The 25,091-nt window shown below is 44.2% G+C and overlaps 1 protein-coding gene across 3 annotated transcripts in view; it reads left to right on the forward strand.

The window, feature by feature from the left end:
* Nucleotides 1–549: 549 nt before the first annotated feature.
* LOC137428089 (SWI/SNF-related matrix-associated actin-dependent regulator of chromatin subfamily A member 4) overlaps nt 550–25,091 on the forward strand; it is a 155,443-nt gene continuing 130,901 nt past the window's right edge. For 2 of the 3 annotated variants that reach the window (XM_078776859.1, XM_078776863.1), the window contains exon 1: nt 550–950. The gene's annotated coding sequence lies outside the window, so the exon portion shown is untranslated. The remainder of the gene's footprint in view (nt 951–25,091) is intronic. The other variant, XM_068118032.2, reaches the window with a different exon arrangement.

Genomic DNA, 25,091 nt, shown 5'->3' on the forward strand with positions numbered 1-25,091 from the left:
GAGATAGGGAGGCACAGAGAGAGCTAGACAGAGAGATAGGGAGGCACAGAGAGAGAGATAGGGAGGCACAGAGAGAGAGAGAGATAGGGAGGCACAGAGAGAGATAGGGAGGCACAGAGAGAGATAGGGAGGCACAGAGAGAGATAGGGAGGCACAGAGAGATAGGGAGGCACAGAGAGAGAGAGAGAGCGAGACAGAGAGATAGGGAGGCACAGAGAGAGAGAGAGCTAGACAGAGAGATAGGGAGGCACAGAAAGAGAGCTAGACAGAGAGATAGGGAGGCACAGAGAGAGAGAGATAGGGAGGCACAGAGAGAGAGCTAGACAGAGAGATAGGGAGGCACAGAGAGAGAGAGAGCTAGACAGAGACAGACAGACACACAAAGGGAGAGAGACAGAGGGAGAGAGAGACAGAGACAGACAGACACACAAAGGGAGAGAGAGAGAGAGAGACAGAGAGAGAGAGAGAGAGACAGAAGCCTATCATGAACATTGAGTCTTCAATCCCATCTTCAGATAGATTTAGTTGAAGTGCTGTATATGTTTATGGTGTATACACGTTGTTTGTGGTGATTTGAATGTATTTGATGCTGAAACATGGTTGAGGAGTTTTGAGAGAATTGCTGTGACTTTAATTCACCCAGTTACTTCAAACCTCAGAAACGAAGCTCAACGAGGACTCGTGTTGCAAATCTCCATTGTACGCCGTGCGTTGTCTGCTGAAGAAGGGCAAGTTAGCTCAGCTTGTAATGACTTCACCTCCGAGTGTGGAATCAAATCCAACGTCATTTCAGTGGTAAACAAAACTTCCTTCCTGGTGAAGTGTTTGTGGGCCTTCTGCATCACGGAGCGCATTAAACTTCTGATGAGGATGTAAAGCTGGGAGTCACGTGACCTGCTTTTTGCTTGTGAATGTTAAATATCCCATGGATGGCATCTCTTAAATCGAAGGTAATTGTGTTTTGACGCCATGGCTAAAGTCCTTGCCTTAATGTTCGTTGAAAAGTGATGTAGATATTAAATCAAAAGTAAAATGTGGGTAGCAAATAGAAAAGTAAATTGATCGATGGCTCAAACTGATGGTTGGATTTTGTTACGGAAACGAAGGTTCTAAATGTCCTCCTGTGTTGTGTGTACGTGTTCTTGCACAACACTGAAACTGTGTCTATGTCGGTGTCTGTGTCATTGGTTGTAATATCTCCATTTTCGGGTTTCAGGAGGTGGAATGGAGTCCTCCCAGGACCCAAAGTATCCATCACTGTTCATGGACCAAGCTGTTTAACTTTTTCAGAGTTTTGTTCCAAGTTCTCTATTCAGGATCGTCACCGAACCCCGGATTGCCTCCACTTGTAGTTCATTTGTGGTAATATTCCTGGGGATGATTTTTAAAATCTCAGTGAAGTTCTTCTTCATCATTCATGTTGCTCCAATTATCACTGGTGCAATTCCGATGCTCTTCAGCTTCCAAGATTTCTTGACCTCATTTTTGAGGTCCTGGTATTTGGTCATTTTCTTGATTTCTGCGTTGTTTAGGCCAAAATTGCTGGGTACTCATATCTCATTCAGCAATGTTGTCTTTTCCTTGTTGTTCCTGAGTACAATGTCCGGACGCAATGCTTTGTTTTCTATGTTCACGCTGGATGGGATCATCAGGTCGTATGTGAGCATGACGTCCTGGTTTTCAATGATTGCTTTTGCTTCATGTTTCCACGAGTTTTGGGGAACTGGGATATTGAAATGTCCGCAGATGTGCCAGTGGATTACTCTACATACCTTGTTATGCCTTTGTTTGTACAGCTGCTCTGACTTGAGTTTTTTACATCCTGATAGGAGGGGACTCGTGCTAATCTTTTTCTACCCTCCAGAACCTACATTTGTCCGATTGACTCAGTCCTGCCATCTCCTTAAAGCCTTTGTGTAGTGGCCTTGGTCTTGTGCATTGATAAATGATTTGTTCTCCGTCCCAGTTGAGCTGACCTTTCCGTAGCCATTACAGTGATCATTCTTTGTCTATCCCCACTCTGTCCAACTCTTTTTTGTAATTTTCCTGCTCTTTTGTCTTTCTCCCAGTTGTCCCAGTTGTATATCTGATGGTATTTCATTTTGCATTTTTCCTTTTCTTTGTTTTTTTAATCCTTGGGGCTGTATTCGTTGCTGTTTCAGTTTGGTGAGTGACATCTTCCAATCACACCTGTTTTTGGAAGTTTTGTTGCAAGGTGAGTGAGAGATACCTTTTCTGGTTTGTTGTGTTCATGCTTGTACACAAATTGTATTTGGTAGTGTGTGTTGAGTGTGTGTTGAGTGTTTGTGTGTTTGTATTATTGTTTTGGCCTTTGCACTACCATGCTATTTATGCATTATATCTATGACCATGTCAACAAAGGCAATTTTAGACAAGGCCCATCATTTAATTGATCATAAGAGTCCACAAGTATCTCAGTCAATATGTCTTTCATGATCTGATTTTTGTTAGAAATTATCTCAGATGAACATTTTAAAATTGGATGTGAGGGGGTGGGGGGGCGTAAATACAACAACAACAACAACAACAGGCATTTTAAGGCCATTTTCCCTGCTAGAGCGGGGGTTAGCCTTGCGGTCCCCATGACAATCTTCTCCATCTTGCCCTATTTTCTGCATCTCCTTGTTATAACCCCCTTGCCCGCATTTCTTCTTCCACCATCTTTAGCCAAGTCTTTCTCGGTCTTCCCCGTCCTCTACTTCCTTCTACATTCATTTCCATCACTCTTCTCAACCAGTCACTTTCATCCTTCCTCAACACATGACCAACCCATCTCAACCTGTTCCTCTTCACAGCATCAATCACAGGCTCTTATTCCCATCAGCTTTCGCAATTCATCATTTGTCTTCCTCTCTCTCAACGATACTCCGCACATCCACTGAACCATTCGCATTTCCACCCTTTCCAGCCTTCGTTGCTGCTCTACGTTCATTACCCATGTCTCGCTCCCATAAATCATAACACTTCTCACACATGCAGCATACACCTTTCTCTTCAGCTTCAACGACACTCCCCTCATCATCAGCACGCCACTCAATTCCCGAAACTTCTTCCATGCACATCTCACTCCAGCAACCGTTGCCGAGTCTGATCCCAATGAATGTAAATGTAAAATAATTATTAAAATTAATAAAACCCCTAAACCAGATGGCTGTTCACCACCTCAGGTCGTCCCATATACCCATACTCATGTTATTTTGGCCCCTCAACCCTCCTCAGACACACCCTTTTCTTTCCAGATTATTGTGCTGTTTCTTACCTGGTTTTCCCTTCATCTTCTTTTAGCCTCCTTGTGTTTAAGCTAGTTTGCACACCCCGTGTCGTCCTCCTTTGTTCTCCTTCACCCATTCTTCCTCTAAATGTCTGTAGTCTCCCTCTAACCTCTTGTGGTGTGTTTCTTCCCTTTCAACTGTATTCTTTCTGTTCTATGTTCTATTTTAGTTCTTCCAAGAGCCTCCACTTTGTATTAAAAAAAAAAACATTCTGGATTCTGAAACTCGGAAATTATTTTGTAAAATCACGTTCACGCAACGCATACCAAGAGGACTTTTTAGGCAACCACCTCCTCCTGCAGACTTTGAGCGGCATATGCAGCAGAGCTGGAGCCAAGATGATCACGGTTCGTGCTCTATGTGGAGAAGGCAGTGCGCTGACCGGTTTGGCTTGAGATTAGATGGCCTTCTGAAGTAACCTGATCCTATCCGAACACACCGCACCCACCCATTCCTGCTGCACGGCCAAGCGTCTCGATCCCCCAGCATGTAATGCAAATCATTAACCATTTCTCCTTGACTTGATGCACAATAATGTTATTTTGCTGGTTATTGAACACAAAATGACCCATTTTAATAATCCAGTAAAATAATTGCCATCTCAGAGATCAATATTAACTTTGCTTGATTTTAAAAAATTTGTTCCACCTTTGAAATTTTTTCCACCCTTTCCGTCATCTGAAATCTTCCCCCGTTGGTGGTTTTATTTTATTTTTTTGGTTTTCATGCCAACCTCCTGTTGTGCCACCACTTGTGTATGCAGTCAAAATAGTGTGATGTTGTTGCGCAAGGGCACTTTCCTGTGGAGCAGTAAGTAAAAATCAGAAAATAATAAAGCAGTAAAAATCCATTTGCGCACATTATTGGAAAATGGCAACATGATTGTGGTGTGTGTGTGTGTGTGTGTGTGTGTGTGTGTGTGTGTGTGTGTGTGTGTGTGTGTGTGTGTGTGTGTGTGTGTGTGTGTGTGTGTGTGTGTGTGTGTGTGTGTGTGTGTGTGTGTGTGTGTGTGTGTGTGTGTGTGTGTGTGTGTGTGTGTGTATACATGACAAACAGGCTAATGGTAAAATGAAGGAGATTTTGCGTAAAAAGGCGACTTTACAACAGTTGGACATAATAGACATTGGTATTAACAAATGGGGTGGGGAAGAGGAAGAAAAATGTGTATTTATACTGGCAGATAACCCCGTTCCACTGGGCTGTTGAAGGGAATTCGTTCCAAATGGTGTGTGGAACATTTCGGGAGTTTGCTTGGAATGTCCTTTGATAGCATAATGGCAGGGACCCAGAGGAAATTCCGTGTAGTGTAAACCTTAACTCCAAGTCCTCATGCCCTCTCCCATTCCCCAAATACTCAACTGAAAATCTTCAAAAACCCCTCCACACCCCAAGTCCTCAAATCCCTCTCCCATTCCCCAAATACTCAACTGAAAATCTTCAAAAACCCCTCCACACCCCAAGTCCTCAAATCCCTTTTCCCAGCCCTCTGCCTCCCACCCCAATTCTCTATCCTCTTCTTCAAGTCCTCAACCACACCCCCAGGCCTCACTCGCCCTTTCCCAACTCTGTCCCCTCTCTGACTCCCCCCGCCCTCTGCAACTCTGTCCTCCACTCATCCTTTTCCTCTTCAAGTCCTCAAACCCCCAACCGCATGTCCGCATATTAGTCACTAACTGTTAAGACACCTTGGGTTACTCAGTGAAGTAAATGAATGAAAACTTCATTATACTTTTGGCGGAATTGGTTGAATAGTTTATGGTTACATTATTTTTTTCACTTCCGGTAGGTGTGCGAACCAGCGACTCTGAGCCTATACACCACGTGTGTGTGTATAAGAAAAATGCATGCAAGTCAAAATTACCTGAATATTGATATTTTTACCCGAAACATTGTTGCTGGTCTACAAGAGCTTCGCGTTGTTGTTGTTGGGGTTCGATTTTTGAAATGTGCATCCATTGACCCGACAGCTGCCGGACCACACCCACATCTGTCGCTTGACTGCACCCACCATAGCACAAAGATAAAATATTATGGCTGCCATCTTGGTTTTATGGTGGGCCGAACACTCGGCCTGTCGGCCTCTGCTGATTATACACTGCCTGGGTTTGTTGCTTTAGATTCACATTGCCTTTGTTTGGGTCGAGTGTTATTCACAATGAGGAACACAGAAAAATCTAATATGTCGAACAATTGGAAGGGTGACATGAATAAGAGTTGTCGAGTTAATTATTTAATAGCGCATTAAATGTGTTTCCCTATTGCACTGTTCATCTTTTAGAGTGCTTTAAATGTGTGCTTCCCAATCGGCCCGTTACTGAATTTTGTTGCAGGTTGTGAGCACAGTGCGGTCATGTTTGTTAGACCTCTGCATGCACTGTTCAGACCCAAGAGCTCTTAAATGATGTTTCGCCCATTGACACAATCACGCAACTTGTATTTATATAGGTCATGTACATAGAAGATTATATATATATACATACATACACACACACACACACACACACACACACACACACACACACACACACACACACACACACACACACACACACACACATCCTGTAAGAAGGTTGGGTTAATGGGGGTGAACAAATTGTGCGTAGAATTAGATGGCTGATCTGAGATGGTGGTACACCACTTTATTGAGGCCATGAGGGGAAGAGGGAAGATTAACCTCCACCCGAAGGCGGGTTACACAAATGGAAGAAAAGAGCAATGGAAGAGTTGAGGGTGGTTGAATAAGATGATGCTGGGTGTTTTAACAGAAGGGGATGTTTGTGTTGTATATAAGTTGAATTTGCCATTCAAGTCACCTGCCAGGTTTGATTGATAGGCTTACCGAAGTGCCAATGTAAGTATTGCATTACTATTTTCAAAAGGGTATTACACAGATGCCTGCTGATCGAGAAATATTTGAAATGATCAGTATTTTGAATATTTTGAGAAATATTTACTTGATAAATAAAGAATAAATATTTAATAAATATATATCTTTTGAGTATTTTGAATCAACGTGACGTTTTCAATTATTCATTTCACCAACATTTATGGTCTTTCTTCAAATCTTGTCTCTGTTGAACATCATCTCCCAAGCTCCTCTCCTAATATCTTGTTTTTCCAATTGTCACATGGTGTTCTTGTTAACTTCTTAAACATTTCAAACAACAACCTTCACTCACAAATCCGCTTCAAAGGAGGAGTCTGTGTCTACTCCAACATCAACACACCTGCTGTACGCCATGTGGACCTCGAATCTCCAAACTTTGATGTTATCTGGCTTAAGATTTGTCTCCCAACCATCACTATTTCCCCCTGGTTCACTTACCTCTCTCCCAATTCAACAAACTTTATAGCCTTTTGACGATCTTATTTTCTTCCATGAGGCCATGACATCCGAACACCCTTAATCAGAATTCCTCTATTCAAGGGACTTCAATGAACACCACAGGGAGTGGTTGACACCTTCCCACACAGATGTTGGGGGAGTTGAAGCTCTCTTACATTTTCCATTCTCAATGATTTGGAACAAATTATCACACACCCTTCCCATGTCCCAGATCGTCATGACCACTCTTTCCAATACTTTGGATTTGCTCTTCACCTCCAATCCGTTGTGTTACAGCAACACAATTTCACCTCCAATTGTTTCTTCTGACCACAATCTTGTGAACATCACTTTACTTACCACCTCTCGTTCTCCGCCAACTGCTACAACTAAACGCCAGTATCGGCATTTCAATAGCGCTGATTGGATTGGTTTACTAAACTATCTCCAACAGTTCTGCCTTCCTTCTTTTTATCAATGACCTTGTTTCGGGGCAAAGGTAATCAGGTTAAGTTTAATGCTTCAAAAACTTAATTTCTTCCCATCTCTCTAAAACTCTTCTCAACTCTCCAATTTTCTTTGAAAGCCCCACAATTACACCATGTGATGCAATACACCTACTAAGCATTACCCTAACATCAAATTTATCCTGGAATCCACACATTACACAAATGGCATTACACAAATAGTTCCAATGAAACCCACACATTTCTTTAAGTCTGCCTTGAAGAAACTAGGACTCCTGCTCAGATGTTAAAGATTCTTCTCTCAACAGTTGCTTCAACCATGTAAAGGATTTATTTGTCCTTGTATAGAGTACTGCTCCCACATCTGTGGAGGTTCTAGCTCCACATACTTACTGGACAGAATTGAATCCAAAGTAATCGGACTTATCAACTCTCCCAATCTGACCTCAAAACTCGTGCCACTCGAATTACGCCACAAAGTTGGCTCACTTTCTCTTTTCTACAGATATTTCTGAGGTTTCTGCTCCCAAGAACTTGCTGCTTGTGTACCTCCGCCATTAGCGAGACCACTCTTAGTGAGACTCGACAATCCACGATATCGCATGATTATTGTGTGGCCATTGGCAACTCAAGGGTGGATCGTTATGATGTTTGTTTCTTCCCCACCTCTGCCAAACTATGGAACTCCTTACCTTCCCATGTATTTCCAAACAATTACGACCTTCCCCTTTTCAAAAAGCAGATTTTTTACTTCCTCAAAAACTCTTAGACTATTCTCTCTAAACTTTTCTATCGATGCTACTCTTTTATTTAAGGCCTGGCCTCGATGAGGACTATATAGTCCATGACTGGAGCCTTCAACCTAAAAAAAAAAAAATCTCTTTTTTATTTCAAATAACATGTCGGGAGCGGACACAGGCATGTTCCTGTATGAGCAAGCTCTGACCTGCCATACATTCCCCATGTCATACAAGTGTTCTCCCATGGTTCTTGTCCCGTGTGCAAGCTTTTTTTTTTTCTCTTGGGAAGTATGTGCATGTGCATTTGCATCCGGCAGACATTGTCAGTACGTTAACATTTACTTTTTATTTTGTCAATTTAAATTATACGTGCTAATACGGAAGTTGTTGCGGTTTGGTAAATATATTTCACATAACACGGAAGTTGTTGCGGTTTGGTAAATATATTTCGGCAAATTGTTTATTAACTGACATATGTGGGAAAAATGACATGCCCAGACCAGGAATCGAACCCATGTCCTCTGGAAAACCGTACCAGTACTCTGCCATCTGAACTATCTGGGCGACCCTGACCAAGCATGCAATTTTCCCACACATAGAATAGCCACTCTTTTTCTGTCAACACTTCCGGTGCACTCGCTGCCATGCCAACCATAGGAGCACCAACGACCTGATCACGAGAGGGTCTTCCTCCAATTGGGTGGGACAAATCCATGTCCGCTATTACAAACACCACTGAGGGTGTAGAAACACGATTATAAAAATTAACAGGATTATAAATAACGAGCCGAATGCACCCGGCGTTGCCCGGGTTCTTTTTGAATGATTTTACTACTATAATTCAGCTTTTACTCACGGCCGTAGAAGATTGACTACTATAATTCAGCTCGGCTTTTAATTGCGAAATGGGCCTCGACCGGCCTCGCCGCCTAGCCTATAACCTTCCCGGGGCCCGTCCCGACATTTTTGGTTCTTTTTGAATGAATTTACTACTATAATTCAGCTTTTACTTGCGGCCGTAGAAGATTGACTACTATCATTCAGCTCAGCTTTTAATTGCGAATTGGGCCCAGCCCGGCCGAGGCGGCCTCGATCGGCCTCGCCACCTGGCCTATAACCTTCCCGGGGCCCGTCCCGACATTTTTTGTTTTAGAGGTCTCCTCCTATCTTTCACCGTTCAGGAGATTAGCGCGTGCCGACAAACAAACAAACAAACAAAAACTTTCTTTTATATATTTAGATTAATTGACATATGTGGGAAATTAAAAAATTATTTGTTCTGTGTTCTATTTCTAGTTCTTCCAGGAGCCTCCACTTTGTATAACAAAATTAATGAATCTGGATTCTGAAACTCAGAAATTATTTTGTAAAATCAAGCTCACGCTAGGCATGCCTAGAGTACTTTTTAGGCAACCACCGCCTAGATTGATCAGGGTCGCCCAGATAGCTCAGATGGCAGAGAACTGGTACGGTTCACTAGAGGACCTGGGTTCGATTCCCGGTCTGGGTGTGTGATTTTGCCACATATGTCAATTAATTATTTATAATCCTGTTCATTTATAAAATTGTTTATTGTTCCTGTTGAAAGCCTCTCTTTATGTATTGTAATTCTTGATTACATTGTAGTGGTGGTGGTGGCAGTTTGTGGTGAGATTGACATAAGCTGGCAAGAGCCAGCTTGCATTTGTTTTGTAAATGTTTTTTTTTTTTTTTTCTTTTCCGTTCAGCTCTAGCAAAGAAGTTCGAAAGCTCGTGATTGTCGAGACGTCCTGGAGACGACTCGATGCACATTACATGTCACCTCCTTTGGGTCGTAGGACTTTCCATATTCTTGCGTAACCAACATGGGGGAACTTAACAGCTGCAAGGACTAAGAATGTGGTCACAGTTATTCTTCGATTGAAGTATAAATGGTAAATATGAATGGTTCCATAGTTTTATAAATTTTGTGCTTGGGCTTTAGGTGATTAACATTTCTTTGCAGTTGTGGTTTTCCTTTTGGGGGCTTGGGTCGCAGCAGGCTGGTGACCCGTGCGACGGTAGCAGATGGGCCGCAGGCAGACAAAGAGCAGGCTTGTCATCCTCGGGGGTATGGCGCAGAGGGTTCCTTGTCTCCTGTGACGCCCGTGTAGACCGAGCCATCTGCTCGTGACGCCATTGCCGTTTCGATGCTGCTTTTTAGATGATTGTTTTTTGTTTTTTTTTATCCCTTTTGTATGTAAGAGTGTCTTTTGTATGTAAGACACCTGAATGTTTGCTTAAAGCAAAATCTTGTCTCATTGTACGGTTCACATACAAACAAATTTGCCTGAATGGAGCTTATGTCAGGCACATCTGAGCTTGTGCACTGAATGTATCCTGTTCTTAATTGAAAACATCCGTGTGAACCAATTGTATGTTTTTGTTACATCTATGCTGATTGCCCATAGACTGGTGGGGATGGGCTGGTGAAATGTCCGACACCATTACGACGATGATCGAGAAGTATGGGAGTGCCGGATAACCAAGTGGTCGCAATGCACCCAAGAGGGCGCAGGGTAGAATTCCGCATCTTGTTACTGTTTTCCCGAGCGTTGTTTTTCCTCTTTTCCTTCTGAACAGGTAGCTAGCTCATGGTATTTTGCGTAAATGCTAAGTTATTGTAGTTTGTAACTATAGCGTTAATTTATGAAGGACAAGGTCATTAGGATTGGCTTGCTCGTGTTCCATCGCTCATGTTGCAGGAACCCAGGTTTGAATCCCATCCAACGTACATGCTTGTCCATTGTCCACAAATGTGATGAGGCATCACCTGGGTTCTAGAATATCATGTATACTTATAATTGCCACTTCTGAGGAAAGAGATTGAGCTGCCATAGAGTGAGTTCAGTGTAGGGTGACACGATTGATTCCAGGCCTAGCTAGACTCAGCTATGAAGAAAACCTCAGGCAGATTGGACTTTGTACATTACAAAAGAGGTAATTGTGAGGGGAGCTGATGGAGATGTTTAAGATAATACAACACACAACATGCATTTTAAGGCCATTTTCCCTCCTAGAGCGGGGGTTAGCCTTGCGGTCCCCATGACAACAATCTTCTCCATCTTGCCCTATTTTCTGCATCTCTCCTTGTTAACCCCCTTGCCCGCATTTCTTCTTCCACCATCTTTGGCCAAGTCTTTCTCAGTCTTCCCCGTCCTCTACTTCCTTCTACATTCATTTCCATCACTCTTCTCAACCAGTCGCTTTCATCCTTCCTCAACACATTACCAAACCATCTCAACCTGTTCCTCTTCACAACATCAATCACAGGCTCTATTCCCATCATTTTTCGCAATTCATCATTTGTCTTCCTCTCTCTCAACGATACTCCGCACATCCATCGAACCATTCGCATTTCCACCCTTTCCAACCTCCGTTGCTGCTCTACGTTAATTACCCATGTCTCGCTCCCATAAATCATAACACTTCTTACACATGCAGCAATGCAGCATACACCTTTCCCTTCAGCTTCAACGACACTCCCCCCCTCATCGGCACGCCACTCAGTTCCCGAAACTTCTTCCATGCACATCTCACTCGAGCAACCGTTGCCGAGTCTGATCCACCGTCTCCATTCAGCATGTCTCCGAGGTAGCAAAATGTTTTCACACCTTCCAGCTTCATGCCGTCTCCAAGATCCAACTCAACATTTCCTCCATCTGCAGCTCCCTCTGTGCACACCTTACATTTGAATGTAGCTGCCACACTGGTTAATGACCCTCTCAGACCACTACATTTTTGATGAACCCACTCAGCGCACATTGTACATTGAATGGAGTTCACTCTGACACCCTTCCTGCACACAGCACAGGGCCACTTCCCAGTTCTTTCCACCTCACCACATGCTTTACCACTTGCGATCACCTTCGTCTTTCTGATATTCACCTTCAGACCTTTTGTCTCCATACATTCCTTCCACTTGTTCATCTTTTCCTTCAGTCCATCCATACTTTCCGCAATCAACACCAGATCATCTGCATACAACAACTCCCACGGTAAACCCTCCTTTACGTTCTGAGCCAGCACCTCCATCACAGCTTCAAATAGTAGTGGACTTAGTACCGACCCCTGATGCACTCCCACCTTCACCTCAAACTCACCACTGTTTAAGATCATGTACATTCAAAATGACTATGTATGTTTTTCAGGAGAATGGACAGTGACAGGAGCGAGCTGTAGCATGCGAGTGAAGAGGAAGATAGGATGGTAGTAAGACAAGGGTCTTTCACCTGGAGAGTATTTTATGCATGGAATGGTCACCCGAGAATAGTTGTTGCATAAGCAATATATCGTTTCAAACTGGAATTAGATCAGTGCCTCGCAGCATTGGGCATAGAAGGGTGCATAGACATTGGCATGACTAGTTGGTATATCGGGCATGGATGGGTGAGTGAATACCTGCGGAGTAATTGTGATAGCTGTGACAGGGTCTCCTCAAAAGGTGAATGTGCTGTCAGTATCGGTTCATCCCCCACCATACTATCCTGTACAGTTTGTAGCTGGGCTGAGATTCAAACCCAGGCTTGACAGCTCCGAAGTGAGTGTACGTTCTAGAACATGCTGCCAGCCCAATGCACTGTCTAGTGTCTGTTCCTCCATAAGCCTTTGATCTCTCCTTCGAAACGAAAAACGTTGAATCGGTGATGTAAACCTTTGTGTTGTTATCACCTCCGCCAGCCGAATGTGGATGAGGGTTATGTTTGCACTCTGTTTGTTTGTCTGTCTCTGCTTGATTGTGAGTAGGATATCTGAAATAGTTATGGATGGGTTGGGTGTGTGACAAGGAGAAATCAATATGATGTTGGTGAAGATCCAGATCTGGATCCGGATTTGAGGTTTTTTCCATTTTGTATCGTGATTCTTCACCATTGAGAGATGGGGCCAAAAACGACATTTAACATATTTCAAAAAGTTGTGACGGATTATGACAAAACTTGGTGGACGAGTTGGTTCGGTGACGAGAACAAGCGATGAGATTTTGGTTCAGGTCCGAATCCAGATCTGGCCTATCGGCGAGATACAAAACGGAAACTGTTCAGCCTGGCGGAGGTGTGTACCCTCCCGAGTGCCGTTGTAGTTTTTTTTCTTCTTTTTCTCCTTTTTCGTTATTGCTTCACCTTTAGCATTGTCTTTGAGCAGTAAGTACATTGACATTTTGTGACACGAAAATGTCGATCCATCGTTTGGATTGAAATTGGCTTACATTACCGTGGGCCAGCCTGTTTGACATTCCCATTAGGGTGAATTGCCCGTGATGTTCCAGTCAAGTTTAAATCCAATGTATTGATGATTTGTCTTTTTTAATGGTACCCTCGTAATTTGCATAAATCTAGAGGATGACTTCAGCATATTCCACACATAGAATGTTTGTGCTCCTTTATGAACCATAAACAGCATGCTCCACAACTTATGAAGCAGAGGATAATAACCAAGTCTGTGAAAGATTGTACTTTATAATGGGAGAGGAACGCAGGCTGTATATTAGCATGGACTTGATTAACTGGAATGGTCCTTTCCTTACATTGTAAGTTATTACCTTCGCCACCGAAGGTGGATGCAGGTTATGTTTTCACCCCTGTCTGTGTGTGTGTTTGTCTGTCTGTCTGTTTGCCTGTGAACAATATATCTCAAAAAGTTGTGGACGCATTTGGACAAAATTTGGCGGAGAGGTGGCGTACGTGACGAGGACGAAATGATTCGATTTTGGTGAAGATCCAGATCTGGGTCTGGCTAGTAGAATTTATAAGTGATTCTTCACCATTGGGTGATAGGGCCAAAAACGATACGTAGCAGGATGTCTCAAAAAGTTGTGGACGCATTTGGACAAAATTTGGTGGAGAGGTGGCGTACGTGACGAGGACGAAATGATTCGATTTTGGTGAAGATCCAGATCCAGATCTGGGTCTGGCTCGTAGAATTTATAAGTGATTCTTCACCATTGGGTGATAGGGCCAAAAACGATACGTAGCAGGATGTCTCAAAACGTTGTGGACAGATGTGGACGAAACCTGGTGGAGAGGTTGCATTTGTGACGAGGAAGAATTGATTCCGTTTTGGTGAAGATTCGAATCTGGATCCGAACCAGAGAATTTTAAAGTGATTCTTCACCATCGAGTGATGGGGATAAACCGACTTATAGCAGGATATCTGAAAAAGTTATGGACAGATTCGGACGAAACTTGATGCTTAGGTTCAGTTTGTAACAAGACTGAATCGATTCGATTTTGGTGAAGATCTGAAAATGGATTCGGATACGAGAATTATTGAACTTTAAAGTGATTCTTCACCATTGAGAGATGGGGCTAAAAACGATACATAGCAGGATATTAAAAAAGTCATGGACGAGTTGTGACTAAACTTGGTGGACGAGTTGGTTCGGTGACGAGACCAAGTTGATTCGATTTTGGTTCAGATCCAAATCTAGATCCGGTCTATTAGTGTGATACAAAACATAAACTGTTCGGTCTGGTGGAGGTATCTGCCCTACCGAGTGCCGTTCTAGTTTTACATTATGACACATGACCTTCATGACACAAACTCACGGTTGACATTCCAAATTTACATAGGTGGCTACTTTGGAGCTACCGATTTTCCACTTTCCATTTCCAATAAACTTTTGTGTTATCAATCGATAAAAGAACCATTTATTTGTGCACTCAGATTGAAAAAAAATACCATTTTCCTCCTCTACGCACTTAGAATCACCCACGGCGTCTCTGGGCGGTGTGTTTTGTCATCAGGGTGACAGAAATGGGGGGAATCTGTATTATAAAAGGAGCTGTGTCTGTCTGTCTGTCTGTTTGTTTGTTTGTCGTGTTATAACTTAAGTACGGATTAACGGATTTCAATAAATCTACTACGGTGGATTTGGGTAAGTCCCGGGAATGTTTTGAGCCAAAAAATTTTTATCTTATTTTATGGGTACATGGACACGCGTGTGAAAACTGCAAATGCCAACACGTGATGTTGGTTATCCCTGCATGGAGAGCAGAATGCCCCAGGAATCCTTTTTTTTTTTCCCTTCCCCCATTGATTAGCCATCACAGCAAAGATTGGTATTGTCGTCAGCGAAGCGACGGGTCTTATATTCTAGTAATTTTAAACTGCAGCTGGGAAAAATGTGGAAAGCGGATCAGTGGGAAGATTCATCAATCAATTAAGGCACTTTAAACTAAATTAATGTTGATTATGTTGTTCGTTGCAGTATGTACATTGACATAATGCAGTATGCATAATGCAGTACATTGCAGTATGTAAAAATTCCCTATTACTAAAAAGAGAAGTGCGTGTTGCAGTGCATGCACGGCCATCGTCGCAATTTATTTCAAAGGTTTCCTGCTGTTATAGGATAATAAAAATGGTACAGTTGGAAAGCTAAAAATCCATTTGCTTACTTAGAAATCTAATCAATTTACTTGGAGTAAAAATTTGTGTTTATTTAATCATAAAAATGTCCTTTTGAAGGCACTTTTTTCTGTGATGGAAGAAGAAGAATCATGACCTGGAGCTTTATTGTAGCGATTCCAGTGGTACAACAGCAGGGACCCTTTTAGTAAGGGCATTTTATGAGATATTTCACAAATCTGTTAACTAAATTGTTACCAAAAAATTTCTTCACCAATATGTTTGTAAAGGTGTGTAATAACATGTGTTAAAATGTTGAAGTTCAACTCCCGTGGGAAACCCAGAAAAAAAGCTGTTGAATTCGGGTACCGAAAGTTTTTTTCGAGAATTTTTATTTTTTTTAATCGGCCCTTAAGTAACTTATGAGGGGTCAAATAAGGGTTTTTCATGATTCTGAGTTGATTGTTAACATTTATATTTTCACTTTTACATTTACACACAAAGTAGCTTTTATTTCACATACATATATAATACTCAAGAGTTATTTCTCATTCACAATGTCAGAAGTTTCAACAGTCATTGTCTATGTCTTCTTCAGACTCAACAACATCATGACTGCAGTTTCTGCATGTAATGCCATTACAGACTCCACAGGCCGAGATGCACGTGACCCCATTATTCTTGCAGCTGCATCGCCGGTTGCTGCAATCTCCATGACAATTACAGCTCGTGAACTGCAATAGCTCCTCAGGAGCCGTGGGGTCCAGTGTTGGAACTGGCTCATACCCATGCACCTATTGTCCATCCATAGTCACTGGGGTTCAGAGACATGCTCTGTAGAAGGATCCAGTCCCGGGTCTGCAGGTAGGCATGGAGTGAATGTTGTGCAGCTGCACCCTCTGTTGGAGGTAGAGTCTCTGGTTTGATCACTCCTGCCGCTGCCTTCCTTGAGAACATGTTGTACCGAATTTCACCCAATGTAGTATCTCGTCCATGGTAAATGTACTTGAAAATCGCAGTACCAGCCTGAATCACTGTTTCCTTGGTGGCTTCTGTGTCAAGGAAGATGTCGAGCATCCATTTTGACCCAAATCTATGATCAAGTTGTATGGCAAGCCCCATTTGGTGTGGCAATACTCCAGACCGAGGTCGACAGGCCTTAATAAAATTCTGCCCCCAAACGGCAACTCTTTCGTCTGTCTTGACAATCGGTCTCAAGAACATCTGAAGACAAGTGTCAGCTGACTATCGATGTCAGTCATACTGTGTGTGGTGGGGTATGACTTTGGACCTAAATCAATCAAGGCAATATCATTGGATATGAACTTGAGTGCCGTCTTTATGATCTGAGTCTTCTCATCTCCATGGTCAAGATTAGCATGATGCCCTCGCAGAATATTGTCGGTGCCATCTTTGAGACAGAGTACATCTGCCCTTCTTTCCTGTGTTGTGAAATACAAGGTGTCTTCGTATTTCTCTAGAAGTTTTATCTTTAGCCAATGCTTTGAATAAGAAAGGCTCTTCTCTGGTGACTGATCAAACTCCTGCAGCTTTTCATGGACTTGGTCCATGTTCATTACCCCATGCTCTAATTCTGAGTCTAACCATTCGCAGAATTCAATAAAAACTGCCTCTCGCTCCTCATCAATACTCCTCTGTCCTCTCTTCCTTTTTCCTTCCTCATCAGTCTTGGACAAACTGTCACCTCTCGCAAACATAAGTTTGCATCGCAAATGGTACAGTGTTTCTTCTGCTACCAAGTCGTTGATCCCTTCCAGGCGTCCAGTGACTTCAGTGCCCCAGTCATCCCCGCGACTCCGTGCTGTCTTCAGCAAGCTTGCCTTCAGTGTATCTGCAGTCAAATTATCTGGCACTCTGTATTTCTTTCTAGCTTGTGCTGGATTATTTTTGTAGAGCTGGGCTGGTTGGTTGCAAAGAATGCATACATCCTTATACAGGAGGTCAACTGACTGTGATCTTCTAGAACTGCAGCCAGTTGATGAACTGAACTCACAAGTAGTGCGTCTTCTCTTCAACTTTGATGACTCTTTCTCTGCCTTTGATGCTTGAGCTGACTTATTGGTGGTTGCAACAAAGTTGTTGTACAGATCATTTTTACACTTCTGGTGGTACCTCAGTTTTCCTTCCTTTTGAGCCTCCTTCATACGTTCCACAACAGTAACATTTTCGACAGTTTCTGCTTGTTTCAATAAAGTTGAGTATCCCTTTGGAGTTGCCTGTATGAGCCTTTCAGCTGGTGTATCCGAGCGTGCACAGATGAAGCAATTGAGCACAGGTGGAGTAACGTCTTCATCCATATTGCTAGACTCCATGTCCTGCAAAGTAGAAAATGAGATATATTTAGAAATTATTTTTCCACAAAGGAGTGTCTGTGGTGAAATATAAATGTTAACAATCAACTCAGAATCATGATAAACCCTTATTTGACCCCTCATAAGTTACTTAAGGGCCGATTAAAAAAAATAAAAATTCTCGAAAATAATTTTTCGGTACCCGAATTCAACAGCTTTTTTTCTGGGTTTCCCACGGGAGTTGACCTTCAACATTTTAACACATGTTATTACACACCTTTACAAACATATTGGTGAAGAAATTTTTTGGTAACAATTTAGTTAACAGATTTTCATATGTTTCCCTTACTATTTAAAATAAAGCTTGATGAACACTGAAGGAGCACAAAAAATTATATTTGGAAAGTACAAAAAAAATTATTGAACCAATTAAAATATATATATCACCAGTGGATAACCCTGTTCCACCAGGCTATTCCAAGGGAATTGGTTCCCAATAGAGTGTGGAATATTTAAGGAGTTTGACAGGAATGTCCTTTGACAGCATAATGGCAGGGACCAGTGGAAATTCCACACCATATAAAATGTGACTGAGTCCTTAACCCCTTTCTACTTCAAGTGCGTATCCTTTGCCCCCCCAAACCCCCTCCCAACACCAAGTCCGCATCCTTTCCCTCTCTCCAAATTCCAACTCCACATCTCTCCTGCAGCTTCCAGCCAGCTTCCCTCAAAACCCCAAGCCTGCATCCCTCAAAAATCTAAGCCCGCATCCCTACCATATCCAAGCCCACATGCATCCCTCCCGTATCCAAGCCCACATCCCTCCCATATCCAGGCCTGCATCCCTCCCATATCCAAGCCTACATCCCTCCCATATCCAAGCCCGCATCCCTCCCATATTCAAGCCCGCATCCCTCCCGTATTCAAGCCCGCATCCCTCCCGTATCCAAGCCCTCATCCCTCCCGTATCCAAGCCCGCATCCCTCCCATATTCAAGCCCGCATCCCTCCCGTATTCAAGCCCGCATCCCTCCCGTATCCAAGCCCTCATCCCTCCCGTATCCAAGCCCGCATCCCTCCCATATCCAAGCCCGCATCCCTCTCATATCCAAGCCCGCATCCCTCCCATATCCAAGCCCGCATCCCTCCCGTATCCAAGCCCGCATCCCTCCAATATCCAAGCCCGCATCCCTCCAATATCCAAGCCCGCATCCCTCCCATATCCAAGCCCGCATCCCTCCAATATCCAAGCCCGCATCCCTCCAATATCCAAGCCCGCATCCCTCCAATATCCAAGCCCGCATCCCTCCCATATCCAAGCCCGCATCCCTCCAATATCCAAGCCCGCATCCCTCCCATATCCAAGCCCGCATCCCTCCAATATCCAAGCCCGCATCCCTCCCATATCCAAGCCCGCATCCCTCCCATATCCAAGCCCGCATCCCTCCAATATCCAAGCCCGCATCCCTCCAATATCCAAGCCCGCATCCCTCCCGTATCCAAGCCCGCATCCCTCCCATATCCAAGCCCGCATCCCTCCCGTATCCAAGCCCGCATCCCTCCCATATCCAAGCCCGCATCCCTCCCGTATCCAAGCCCGCATCCCTCCCATATCCAAGCACGCATCCCTCCTGTATCCAAGCCGTCATCCCTCCCATATTCAAGCCCGCATCCCTCCCATATCCAAGCCCGCATCCCTCCCCCCCCCCCCCTCTCAACTCCAATTCCGCATATAGATATCGATGATAGATAGATAGTACATGGAAGGAGCACACAAACAACAACAACAACAACCACAGCCATGACAACAATTACGTTTTATAAAATGTCCTTTATTTTCGCATGTTTCATTGCATTTTAAATCTGCATTGAGACTCGCAGATGCATTTGCAATACGTTTGTGAAGTGCAACAAGCTCTCTTTTGATTAAACGCGTCAGTGAAGTGATGGATAGGCACGGCTCATACAATACTAATTGTGATACGGCCATTGAATATTACCAGGGTTTAAGCTGCTGTACACCAATCACCCAAACAAATAAAACATGATAAACAGAATTAATCACTTACCCAATGCATAATTCTCACACTAAGGTGCTAAATTGATGATTTATCTAATATATAAAGAAGATGCTTTTGGATCCTGCATGAACCAGTGCAACCAACCTTTGCGTGGCCTCCTTTTTCATCCAGAGGAAGGTCGAGGGCTATGTTTGTATTAAAAAACAATGACCCCAGATAACTGGCTTTCAGGCCTTGTGCTTGTGCACTGCTTGCGTTCCCCCCCCCCCCCCCCCCCCCCCGGAGCAATCGAGTGATATATATATATATTGTAAAGATATGTTAAGGTTGTCGTGATTTGTTGTGAACAATCCAAATTTAATTATTATAGTATTTACACATGCGCCTGTTATTAAAAATATTGCTTTACAAAGGTTATTATAACACCTGGGTGTTCAGGCCTCGGGTGAGTATGTTGCTTATACACAGCCTTGGTTTTCCGGTTAACACCGCATGATGATGGATAGCCAATCGATCTTACTGCCGAGGCGATTTCCCAAAACTGACGGTCCGTGTGCGGGTGAAGGAACCAAAGTGCTTACCTGCACGGAGCTCACGGAGCTTATACTCGAACCGACGAACACAGAAATACGACAAATGAAAAATGCCACAATAATAAATTTAATGAAAGTCAAGCACGGCAAAATAAAGGTTGAGATAAAATAAATCCTACGGTAAGACGTCTCCATTCGGACACGAAAACACACAAGGGAAAAGATTCAATAAAAATAAATGTTTTGTGTCTCAAAAATAAAAAAAGCCAGCCGGCACTCAGCTTTGTGTCTCAAATAGCCTCGATGAGCCTGGTGGTCGTTGGAAGTCTGTGCAGCCACCCGCACGGGGAAAAGCTCCAACAAATGGTGCCGAAAACACCCAGGCGTGAGCAAGCAGCCAACCGGCCCTTCCTCGCTTCCACCGCCAAGCGAGACGCGGCTCTCTCCTCCCCCCCCCCCCCCCCCCAAAAGCACCACAGTCAACAACATCCCTTCCTTCAACTTTGCAAAAGTTCCAAAACTCCAAAAAGCTCTCTTCACGAACGCACCCGTGACAAAAGCCACCGCCTCAGATCAAAGCCAGAACGAGAGAGAGACAATGGGTGCGATCCTTCTTCCTCCTAGCTCTCGAACTTTCTCGCTCTGATGTCACGCCGACCAACGGCCAAGCGCTATTGGATTACCCAATCACCACGACCAATGACGAAGTTCGGGTGTGGCCTGCTGGCTTTGCTTGGCGTTAGCGTCATTAAGGCGTGGTTTACTCGTTGATCGGCAATGTCCAGTACTGTCGGAGGTGGTGGTGATTTAACGGACGTTTTGCATGGTCGGCCTTGTAAATGTAAAACGTAGGGAAAAACCACAGGAGGCAATCACACACCGGGGAAACTAATCTTAACCCATTTTTCTTAATCTTAACCCAAACTCATTTTCAAATAAATGTTCGTTTCCCATTAATCGTACACTTTTCAAAATCCAATCTCACCCCTCCCCTCCAAATCTTCCCCATCACCCCTTCCCTCCAAAACTTCCCCATCACCCCTCCCCTCCAAAACTTCCCCATCACCCCTCCCCTCCAAATCTTCCCCATCACCCATCTCTTTCAAATATTCCCCCTTGCCCCTCCCCTCCAAATCTTCCCCATCACCCATCCCTTTCAAATCTTCCCCCTTGCCCCTCCCCTCCAAATCTTCCCCATCACCCCTTCCCTCCAAAACTTCCCCATTTCAATTGTCACCATGCCAGTTGGCTGGGTCTGGGTACCTCTCTCACCAGCCATGGCTCTTCAGCAAAGGACCTCTGCGACTCACTGGGACTGACACAATCTGTCAATTTCCCGACCCGGATCTCAGTCAACGGAGCATCTTCTCTTCTGGACTTGGTTATGACTAACTTCCCTGAAAATGTCTGCTGCTCTTCTTCTGCTCCAATCGGCTCATCTGATCATGTGCTTGTTAAAGTGGACATCTCTCTGACCATTCTCAGAGAGCCTCCTCAGCGTCGACGAGTCTGGCATTTGACTCAGGCCAACTGGCACGGTCTTCAAGCAGCCATCAATCATCTGGACTGGTCTCCCATCTCTACCGCCTCTGACATCAACTCATCCTGGGAATTCTTCCAAAGGAAATTGCTCTCTCTCATGCACAGATTTATCCCATCTCGTCTTCAGTTGTCATACCCTTCCTCCCGTACATGGTACACGGAATCTTGTGGTGAGGCTGTTGCCCAGAAACAACTTGCTTTGGTCTCGTGGAAAGCAAATCCAATGGAAGGAAATCTCATTTCCTTTCACAAAGCCCGAAACAAGTGTGTGTCCACCCTCAGGAGAGCCAGGAAACAATATCTCTCCGTTCTCAAGACCGAACTCTTATCTGTCTCCCTCTTCCAAATCCTGGTGGCGTCTGGTCAAATCTGTTTCTGGTGTTTGTTCCCCCTCCATCCCCTCCCTCACCTCAAACGGCTACACGGCTGACTCCGCACGTGAAATAGCTGAATGCCTCAACTCTGTGTTTGCCTCTAAATCTTATGTCCCAAACCCATCCCTCTCTGTACCCAGTCGTACCCAGCTGCTCCTGGGCTCTGTGTCCTTTCCTCCTGACAAGGTGGAAAAGTTTCTGTCAACCCTCGACTCTGATTCTGCAACTGGACCTGACGGCATCAGCCCACGGGTCCTAAAATCCTGTTCTTCCGCTCTTTCACTCCCTCTCTCTGTTCTCTTCACCCTCTCTTTTGATCAAGGTCAGCTGCCATCTGCTTGGAAATCAGCTAACATCACTGCTTTGCACAAAAAAGGTGCAAAAACAGATCCCAGCAACTACAGACCAATCAGCCTTCTCCCAATTATCAGCAAGGTCATGGAATCCATCATTGCTTCAGATATGAAATCTTTCCTCTTCTCCAATGGCTTGATCTCTGATCATCAATTTGGTTTCAGACCTGGTCACTCTACTCTGGACATGCTGCTTCTGCTTTCTCAACAATGGATGGAGGTCCTCGATGCCAAAAAGGAAATTAGAGCTGTCTCCCTTGACATATCACGTGCCTTCGATACGGTCTGACACCCCGCTCTGCTCACCAAACTCTCCTCCTTTGGTATCCATGGAAATCTCCACGCATGGCTGGCGGACTTCCTCTCTAGTCGTAGTCAACATGTGGCCCTGAATGGGTTTCTCTCATCTCCTCTTCCTGTTCAGGCTGGAGTTCCCCAAGGCAGTGTTCTGGGCCTTGTGCTTTTTCTGGTCTTCATCAATGATCTCCCTGATTCTCTTGAAAATCCTCTCTATCTCTTTGCTGATGACTCTACTCTCTGTCGCTCCGTTCCTCATTCCTCAGATCGGCAGTCTGCAGCCTCCTCACTCTCTGCAGACCTGGACAAAATCACAGACTGGGCAAACAAGTGGAACATGTCTTTCAATCCTGACAAAATCTCACACTCTTACGATGTCTCTCCGAAAAGACCGACTGGACAACCCTCCCATCCACTTTCTGAATAATCCTCTCCAAGAAGTTCTGTCACTCAAACTTTTGGGTCTCACTATCTGCCATGATCTTTCCTGGGAAAACCACATTTCAAATCTGGCCTCCAAAGCCAGTCGCCGACTGGGCATCCTCCGTCGTGCCAAGTCCTTCCTTGGCACACCTGAGCTCCTCACCACATACAAGGCTTTCATCCGCAGCTCAATGGAATACTGCTCTCCCCTCTGGGCTAGTGCTCCTGCCTCACACCTAGCTCGTCTTCACGCTGTTGAAACCAAAGTGTTCAGAATCATTGGAATCACCCGCGATGAAGCTACCTCCAAGGGCTTTTCACTCACTCACCGCAGGCAGGTTGGTGGTCTTTCCGTCTTCTACCGACTCCTCTCTGGCCTTGCCCCCCCAGCTCTCTCTGGACTCTGTCCCCCAAATATTCCTACAGGTCGCACAAGATCTGCCTGCAACCCTCTTATGGTTAAACTGCCAAAATTAAGACTCTCTGCTCACCTTCACTCCTTCATTCCTCTTTTCTCCCGCCTCTGGAACAAACTCCCTCACTCTCTTCAATCCCACTCCACCCTCCAGGTCTTTAAAACAGCTGTTCACCACCATCTCTTATCTTCCCCCATCCAAAACCTTGATCTTTTCTCTTTTCTACCCCCGCTAATTTCACCCCAAATCCACTTTTTTGAAATACCAACTTCTGTCCTGGAAGTCCTTGGTGTCCTTGTATTTTATACTTCTCCCGCCCCCCCCCCCCATGCCTCCTCCCCCCAAGCCCTCTCCCTCCCACACATCTCCCTGCTCTCAAATGATATGTTTGTGTGCTTCCCCTTCTCTCCCCGTCTTGTCTTCCGCTCCCTCTTTTTATATATTTTGTTTGTCTGGTGGATTTGTTTGTGAAATAAATGTTAGCTCTTTCACGAGCCTCGATTCAGTATACAAAAAAAACAAAAAAAAAGCAACCCGATCTCGATAACAAAAGCTCCACCCACCGTGTGAAGGCACATAAACAATCTTAAGCTTACAGTTTTCGCCTACTTAAATACATCGAGATTGGCTTACTACTCGCACGCTGTCCATGCTACCCTACACAGTTCTATCTCCACTATGGAATTTCATCACCTACCCCCACAAACATAACAATATTCTTTCAACACGGGAATATCCCATGCTCTCTCTCGGTCCTTCCACAAGGATTGGATTTTGAACCACCGCTCCCCAGTTTTCTTTGCAGGCAAACCCCTGTAAGAGACGCACTTCCTGGAATTCCTTGACCACACTATCTGTCATAACTTGTCTTGGCATACCACATCTCCAAGCTGACCTCAAAGGCTGGGCGATGCCTTGGTATTCTCTACAGTGCTAAGTCCATGCTGTTCCATTCAGAGCTCATTGCAGTGTAGAAAGCCTTCATCTGTCAAACTATCATAAAGTAGGTCGTCACTATGGACAGGTGCATCCGCTTCTCATCTTTTCTATTACCTGCCCTTTCTTCTCCCACTCTGCTGTCCTTCCATCCTCCCCAACTTGTCCAGGCCTCTTGCATTTGCCCAAAAATGCACATCTGGTTACCCTCCACAATTATAATCTGAAAGCTCACCTCCATTCCTTCATCTCTTTTAACTCATCTGTGGAAGCAACTACTTGTGTCTGTTGTCTTGGGCCCCTCGGTCACGTTTGTGAATTGTCACTTCATACTTTCTCCCACACCCACCTTTGTTCTCTTCTACACTCACTAAACACCCTTCCACCCCTCTCCTTTGTGCCACTCATCAATTTTATGTGATCTTTTTTGTCTCTTTGTTCCCCTTCGATCGACTGTCAGTCTTTGAATTTTCCAACTCCTCTGTAACCCTAAACTTCTGTATAATTAAACAACGTAAAAATTACATCCATTAAAATTTTGGGTGAGATGGAACAAAGTGGCTGAGCATAATTTGTATTGAAGGAATACCTTGCCCACAATAACAGTTTTAAAATGACCTTGGTGTTTGTAAATTTTCACTTTCACTTCCACAATTTCTGGAATATTCGTGTTCACTTTCTCTTTCAGCACTAAA

Source organism: Myxine glutinosa, chromosome 1 (assembly GCF_964187855.1).
Source record: "Myxine glutinosa chromosome 1, kmMyxGlut1.1, whole genome shotgun sequence".
NCBI classification, from domain to species: Eukaryota; Metazoa; Chordata; class Myxini; order Myxiniformes; family Myxinidae; genus Myxine; species Myxine glutinosa.